At 42.9% G+C, this 8706-nt stretch overlaps 1 non-coding gene across 1 annotated transcript; it reads right to left on the bottom strand.

The window, feature by feature from the left end:
• Positions 1 to 291: 291 nt before the first annotated feature.
• Positions 292 to 421, bottom strand: LOC115871243. Its single transcript, XR_004047193.1, has one exon. It is a non-coding gene; the product is annotated as a small Cajal body-specific RNA 11 (non-coding RNA).
• Positions 422 to 8706: the final 8285 nt, after the last annotated feature.

Here is an 8706-nt window from a genome sequence, read left to right as displayed (position 1 = left end):
TTATGCTTCAGGTGGGAAGAGACCAATAGCTGCCTCTTAGAAGGCAACTTGAAAGTTTTTCAAACCCCTGACGCCACTGGGATGTAGCATATTATCTTCATGAATTGTGTTTTGCCATGGACTTTTCATACCGACAGTATTTCGAGTGCTGTGTCACTGGGGAAATTGATGATGATGATAGTGCGGTCGGCATATATACCCCAGGTGTGTTTTGACAACGCTGTACTTCTTTGTTTATATGGGTTTCCGCTTTCCTGCTTGTAGCTTGCTTTTCTTTCTTTCTTTTTTTTTAATGTCCTTTTGGGCCTTTAAGAGTCAGCCTGTGCTTAGGACAGCCCTCCTAAACTGAGAGGGGGATTACTGTACGTCCTGCCTCAAGCCCCCTGCCACAGCTGAGCACAGGGGAGCAGGGATGGAGCTTGCTTTTTTGTGAGTTTTTTTCTTTTCTTTTCTTTTTGGGTGTGTGTGTTCTGATTGTTTGGCTGCTGATTAGCTTATGGCTGCTATAGATGCAGTTATTGTTATAGGGTTGTGATCTTGTCATATGATGACCGCCAAAGTAAACCTGAGACGTGCAAACCCCATGGAAAAGCAGATGGAGTCTGGGCTCCCACTTAACTCTAGCCCCAATTCAAGAACACTTAGTTCTGATCACATGGCCTTGCTTTATATGCGCCTTCATAAAAGGATCACAGAAGAGAAGGGCCCTACAGCAAAGTGTGGTGAAGAAAATAGATGGTGCCCAGCTCTCAATTAGAATAGTGTCTGGGGCCTTGTGTTAGCCAGGGTTCTCTAGAGAAACAAAACTAGGACACTTATGATGACACACACACACACATACACATACAGGTTTATATATATGTAATATATATTATATTATATCATAGTTAATTAGTCCAAACAGCAGTACAGAGGGCTCAGTTCAACTCACTTTCATGGAACAGTTAATATACTGAAGGTCCTTCAACTCACATGGGCTGCTGGTCAAGGAAGCAGACAGTGAAGTCTGCCCTGAGGCAAGACAAGCAGGATGGGACAGCAAGGACAGGACGATGAGAAAGTGAGGCATAGCGGAGGCCAGTATCACAGGAACGTAGTTAAGTGGTCCTGCTGGATCCTCAAGAAGTGTAGCGAAGCAGGTGTTGAAACCTCAAGCTCTGGAGATCAAGGAGCCACGACATCTAGTGCAGTGACAGTTGAGGCAAAGGACTAGCCCAATCACCAGGGAGAAAGAGGGAAAGGGGCTGGCCTTAGAAAGCATTTATCTTGTTGCCCTCCAAACTAGCTGCAACCTGATTAAACCCCGCTGACGTGTCCCTATGGAAGCCTAGTTGGCACAATAAACCTAACTATCCTAAGTCTTAAAGGCTTGTGTTCAGACCAGCAGCTATCTGAGCAAGGAGTCAGCTAAGTCCACACGGAAGAAGTACACCAGCTTGTGTGATCCAAAGATGACGACTAAACATTCAACTATGAGGGAAAACATACTAATATGGTGAAAGGAAAAGTATCAGAGCTAAGGTTATGGACACCCAATTTGTAGAACGCCAGAAGGCTATGGAGGACAGTGGGGACCCAAAACCCATCTGCAGAGCATCTGTCAGACTGGCAGATCCGCTGGCAGATCCACTCCAGCCACAGACAAGAGTCTTAAGCAGTTCTGCCGTGAGGCAGGGACTATTGTAATACTGAATATGCTGAATCAAGCTTGATACTCGGCCAGATGACCGCCCTATAGACCAATGGCTCTCAACTTGGGGGTTGTGATGCCTTTGGGGGCCGAATGACCCTTTCACAGGTGTCACCCAAATCATAACAGTAGCAAAATTACAGTTATGAAATAGCAACAAAAATAATTTTATGGTTGGGGGGTCACCACAACATGAGAGACTGTATTAAAGGGTCAAGGGATTAGGAAGGTTGAGAACCACTGCTATAGACCCAACCTGAGTTGGTTCCGTGGGAAAGTATCTCTTACTTGTTCCATGACAGCCATTTATTCCCTGGCTTTTGGAATGTTGATGAGGGTCTTTTCTTTCTTACTCATTATTTGTATTTTGGTCTTTATGTTATTATTATTATTGTATCCTTACCGTCTTATTTCGAATTTGATTTTTATTGCTTTTGTGGGGTTTCCCAATTTGTGACCCACAGGAGGAGTGGATGCCTAGTGATAATAACGGATCCAGGGGATGATAGGGGATGCAGGGGTGGGGTGATAGGTAGGAAAGGGGGGTTTCAGGAGTGGGAAATGAAGATGGAATAGGAAGAGCACTAGAACCAACTATGATTGCACAACTCATTTTAAAGGCGATTTAACCATGGGTGTGTGTGTGTTCTAAAATTGATATGGTAACGATTGTACAACTCTCCTTGATATGAGTGAATGATTGAATTATTGAAGTGTCTGCTATGTGAATTATATGCCAATAAAACTGTTAAAAAAGAAACATACACAGCCATACTAATGTGTGTATACAGGTGTACTCCTGTAGGACTTCCCTCGTTTATTTAGAATATATATTTACCTACTTACTACTTATAAATTATTGTTAGGTATTACTTCTGCTGCATGACTGTACATGGGAGCTTCAAAAAGTTCATGGAAATAAAAAAGACCAGGCTGACTGGAGGGATAAAGACTGATGTGGTTCCTGAAAACCTTTTAGTCACCATTTGTGTTAGTCTGGGTACTTCAGCGACACAAATCCACAGAAACTCATGTATAAGAGAGAGTTTTATACAAAAGTTAAGTGTGCATCAAGAAAACATCCCAACCCAGTGCTGCCCAAACCCACAAGTCCAACATTAACCCATTAGCCCATATGTCCAACATCAATCCTGATTGACAGGCTAACCCCCACCCATTCACAAGTTGACACCAGATTATGTAACTACCACACTTATAAAAATTGCATGAGCTTGATAAGATTGCCCTCTTTCTACTAATAAAGAAATAAAGGATAACAGTTCAAATCCACCTAGAAGTAATTCAACTAAGAAAATAACATCCGGGCAACCCTTATGGAGGGGTCTACTCTGTCACACTCGGCATTGCCAAGAGTTGGAATTGATTTGACAACAATGGGGTTGTCATCTTCTTATTTTGGTGTCAAGCCACAGCTAGTAATTGGCAAGGATGAGATCTGAAACCCATATCGCTTTGATTTTGCATATAAGCTCTTCTTTAAAACAGAATATACTGTCAACCACCAGCACTTTCACAGTGGTTAAAAAGTACACATGCTCACCATGTGTAGATGGAGCAGTGTCTTTTTGGCCAATGACTGTTAGAAACCGGCTCTGCAGCAGTGTTCTGGTTCTGATGTCATTAGCTAGCTCGTATTTCTGCCTCGCCAGCTGTAGGGTGGGATGGAAAGGATTATCGTCTCCTTGATAAAGAGCTCTGCTAACCTAAGAAGGGATGCAAACCCAAGCTGCATCTGCACTCAGACTATCTCTGATGCAGCGGCGCTCAACCTTCCTCATGCTGCGACCCTTTCATGCAGTGCCTCATGTTGCGGGGACCGCCAACCACAAAATTATTTTCATTGCTACTTCATAAATGTAATTCTGCTACTGTTATGAATTGTAATGCAAATATCTGATAGGCAGGATGTATTTTCATCGTTACAAATTGAACATAATGAAAACATAGTGATAAATCACAAAAACAATATGTCCTTATATATTGTGAAATATTTATTGCTAATGACAAATCAATGAAATGTCTTGAAGCATGGTGTAGCATGGGTCACACAGTCTTCATGCTGGGTACTCGTATGAGGGCGTATCCGCATGTGGGTGACCCGCCTGGAGACGGATAGGGGAGCGATGTCCTGGCTCTTAAGACCATTGGACAGATGTGCTTTCTGATGGTCTTAGGTGTTTGACTCCCAAAGGGGTGGCGACCCACAGGTTGAGAACTGCTGTGATACAAAGGTTATCTCCTTTACTCCACAAAATGTTATCCTTCTTGATACTAGTTCTCTTTTCTCTCTTTCGGTCTTGATTGAATTAATGGATTTTAGAAAGAAGCACCACACATCTTCTCGAATTCTAAACGAACTGGAACAGCAGCACTGAATATTTACAAATCCTGATGTTCCGAGATTTTTTTCGTGGACCCAGGTATTTTATGGACATGGTAGACCAAAGTAATAATGATGTCAAAATTCTGTTCCAAATATGCCTTTTGCCTATTGCCTTTCTTTTCTCTGGGTTTTTGAAAATCAAAACCAACAAGAATAACAAACCCTTAGCCCCCTGCAGTTGATTCTGACTCGTGCTGTCCTGGGTGTCAGAGAAGAAGTCTCCCGTGCAGCTTCTTATCTTTCCTAAACAAGTCCTTGTGTCGCTCTTGAGAATATACATAGCAACCCTTGCACCCGTTAAATCGTTTCTACCTTTGTTGTGTGCAATTCCGTGACATGATGACATGCTTTGATGATTTGTGCAGCCCTTCAGACCCTCCTTTTAGGAATGGTTCCATCCCAAATTTACATGCACTCATGACCCCCTAAGATTCCTAGCTCATCTTCTGAATTGCTACTGTCACCCTGACCCCATAGGGAAGGATGCATGTTGCAGTTATTTTCACTGAAAGCTCACAGTTCCAACTCAACTCATAGTCACTCTATCAGGACAGAGTAGAACAGCCCCTGTGGGTTCCCAAGACTATAACTCTTTATGAGAATAGTTTCATCTATGCAGTGAATAGCTCAAGGGGTAATCAGTATGCCACCAAGGCTCCTTTATTTTTTACTAGTTAAGCTAAACTAATATTTGGTTTGAACAAGTTGTGCAGGGTTTTATTTTTACTTTAAGCAATGATTTTATTTATTTATTTTTTAAGTTTGCTTTTTGTTTTATGTTATTTTTAAAATTTAAATTTAATTTAATTTTAAACAAATCATTTTATTGGGGACTCTTACATGTATTGTAACAAGCACATCTGTTATCTCAAGTGGACATGTACAATTGTTGCCATCAGCAATTTCTAAACATTATCTTTCTTCTTTAGCCCTTTGGTATCAGCTCCTCTTTTTCCCCTCCCCCCACCCTGCCACCCCTGCAAACCCTTAATATATTATGCATTGTTATTATTATTTATACACATATTACACCACCCATTCTATCCCTTCACCTACTGTCCTGGTATTCGTCCCCCTTGGGGGTGGGGGGTTATTCCACCATCATTGATTGCTATCTATTCCCCCTCCCCTCATTTTCTCCCCCTTCCCTTCCCTATCCTCTTGGAATCGTTGCTCCCATTACTGTTTCTGAGGGGGGTTGTTTTTCCTGAATTCGTATGTTAGAATCTCTCGTCTGTGCCACTGTCTGTACACTGGTCTAGTGGGGATTTCCAGATTGGACTGAGATCATAATAGTGGGGGGAGGAAAGAAGAAAGAACGAGAGGAGTGTGCTGAACTGCCTCCTGGATGCATTTTCTCCTCTGCGCAGGGGCATCCAGTTATCCACGGGTGGGCTCTTGGTCTCTGGCTTGACCTCTCCATCACCTCGATGAGGTCGTATGGCTTTGGAATTCTGATGCCTGTTCCCATCGACACCTCATGATCACACCTGCTGGGGTGCTTCTTCCATGTGGGCTTTGTTGCTTTCCTGTGAGGTGGTCCCCTGTTGGGCTTTAAGCTTTTAAGACCGCAGATGTTATATCTTTTAGTAGCCAGGCATCATCTTATTTCTTCACCACATTTGTTTATGCACACGTTTGTCTTCAGCAATTGTGTCAAGGTGATGGGCATCACCCAATGCCACATTATTATAACAAAATGTCCTTGTGTAGAGGGAATAGTTAAGTAGAGCCCCAGAGTCCATCCACTGCCTCAATGTATAGCCATATAAACATATGTACACAGGCCAATGCCTTTATTGTTATGCATTAATATATTTACATAAGTACACCTCTATGTTTATACCTCTATAAATAGTCTCACTTCCTAGTTCTTTCCTCTGTTTCCTTTCACCTTCCTCCTGTCCCACTATCATACTCACCCCTTGTTTGCTTCTCAGTAATTCCTCCCCCTAGATTACAGCTGCTCCACCACCACTAGGATTTCTACTCTCTGCTCACCACTGATTTTAGATCCCTAGTTGATCCCCTGTCTGTAACTTTGTTTGTTCGCTGCTCCCTTCCCCCACCTCCTCCTCCCACCAAGTCCCTCGGGAACTGTTGGTCCCATTTCTTTCTCCTCGGGCTTGCTTCTCATGCCCATCTTATATAGATAGACAAAACAGAACCAATGAAGCCCAAACACCAACCAACAACAACAATAAAGAGAGAAAGAAAACAAACAAACCTATACATAGTTCCTGGACAGTCCGCTGGCCTTTTTGACTATCTCCCACCTGGTCCGGTGGGGCTCTGGGCACTTCCCTCTGAGTCTGAAGTCTATTTTCAGGGATCCTCTGGAGCTTCATGACTTAGCTCCCATTGTTGGTCTGTTATATTCCATTCTTGTTCCACCCCACTGGGGAGGGGGCCAGACCAGGCTCACTCCCCCTGCTATGTTCCCAATATTGTCCTTTGTAGCTGTATACTCCCCTACGGTGGCATCATGTCTCGAGCTGTTGTCTGCCCTACAGGCCACTCTGCTTTAGCTGCTCTGAGCAGGGATGTCGCCCTGAGGACGTGGTGTGCCAGAGTGGGGTCAAGTCCCTCACTCATTTTCTTTCTTAGTTTTCTCTCATGTGGGCAGGATGCACCGCCCTTCTCCACAGCCTGTAGCTTAAGTGATGAACTTTCTAGGGAGGGTTCAGCATAGCTCAGATTAGGGCCAGCCAGGAGTCTTCTCTGTTTAACGGGTTGCTCCATGCCGTTACATTGCTCTCAAAGCTTGGCTCGCCATGATGGTGTCTGCACCCACACTGCTTTTCCTGTGGAGACACAAACAATATCCTCCCCGTGGGTGGACTAGCACCCTGCTCCCCACTCCCTCCCAATACCTTGTCGATCCCCCTCTCGGTCCCCCTTCTTTATGTTGGTATGCTGTGTGCATCATTGGGCGTAGTCTGTCCTCTAGGGCAATAGTTTTAGAGTGTCATCCATCTCCCATGACGCCGGAAAGTCTGGAGTTGAAAGTTCAAAATTCTGTTCGGCATTTCCTCCCTTTTAATCAGGATTCTTTTATAGAACTGTTCATCAAAATATTTGTAATGGTAGCCAGACACCAGCCAGTTCTTTGGATAGCATGGCAAAGGAAGCAGTTGGTCATGGGATTAATTAGCCACACATTCCAAATCCTGCTGTTCCTGAGTCTTCTTCATCCTTATTGTTCCAGGCGAATAAAGACCCATTGTTCTGCCTTGAGTGACTGTTTGCAGGCTCTTGAGATGCCAGGCATAAGACAATGAACTAAGAGGTAGAACAGAAGCCCCAAGCCAAGATTAGGCCAAATTAACTGGGATGCCCTAACCAAACCTCCAAAAAGCAGAGGAAGAAACAAAACCCATGAGCTGTTTCGTTGTATATCAGCAGTTATTCTTTTGTTGTTGTTGTTGTAAATACATCTATCACATGACTTTTCTCACTTCCACTTTTTACAGGGCTACAACTTGTTGAAAACAATGACAATAATCAACTGTGCAGCCCTCTCCGTAATCAATGCAATTTCCTTTTCAGCAATTGCTATCGATACTTTTTGATTATTCAGAGTAAAATTGTAGCCCAAAGTCTTGAAGACACTGAAGTACATGGCTGCAACAATGTGCAGGTAAAAATATGTACATTTTAAATGCATATTTTCTTTATCATTTCCTTACATATGAAACGCTACGAGGATGTAGAGAAACTAGAACTCTCACCTATTTCTGGTTGGAAAAAAATTGTACAACCACTTTGAAAAAGAGATCAAACGTTTCTTAAAATATTTTCTATACTTCCCTGAAATAAATATGAGCAATGTCTTTAGGAGAAGTGAAATAAATGAGAGCCATCTTCTAAATACAGGAGGGAGAAATTCTCCCTGCACTTCCCATCCAGCTGGATAGTGTTACGTGGAAGTAGACTCACATATATACATGGTAGGCTTTAAAAAATTTGTGGGAAAATGGAATTATGCTGCACATACATTCATGGATGTGGTACGGAATATAGGGGGCAAAAATCAAAACAAAAAACTTCGGTGACTCATGGCGACCCTCTAAGACAGGGTAAAACTGTTGCTGAGATTCCAAAACTGTTACACACTCTCTCTCTCTCTCTTTTTAAAATCCTTTTATTGGGGGATCTTACAACATATATACATCCATTGTGTCAAGCACATTTGTACACATGTTGCCATCATCATTTGCAAAACATTTTCTTTCTACTTGCAAAACTGTAACTCTTTATGGGAGTGGAAAGCCTCATCTTTCTCCTGCAGAGTGGCTGGCGGTTTCAAACTGCTAACCTCATGGTTGGCAGCTCAAGGCATAACCAAAGGTATGCACCATTCTTAGACATAGCCAAACACCCCTCGAATGAATGAATGGCTAGGTCTGAGGGTTCAGGACCATGAGCTAGGGGTCCATCAAGGTCAATTGGCATAACACAGTTATAACACCACATAACACAAAGACAACCCTTTGCACCTTACTTTGTTCAGTAATGACTGAGGTCTTAAAACTCGTGAGTAGCCATTTAAGATGCACCTGTTGCTCTTTCTGTGTCCGGAGGATAGAAGAGTGAAGGAAATTAAAGACAC

Source organism: Echinops telfairi, unplaced genomic scaffold (assembly GCF_000313985.2).
Source record: "Echinops telfairi isolate 266 unplaced genomic scaffold, ASM31398v2 ScPeMD7_4048;HRSCAF=4782, whole genome shotgun sequence".
Lineage (NCBI taxonomy): Eukaryota > Metazoa > Chordata > Mammalia > Afrosoricida > Tenrecidae > Echinops > Echinops telfairi.
Note: the sequence above shows the minus strand (reverse complement) of the source record. Positions and strands in the feature narration are given on the sequence as shown.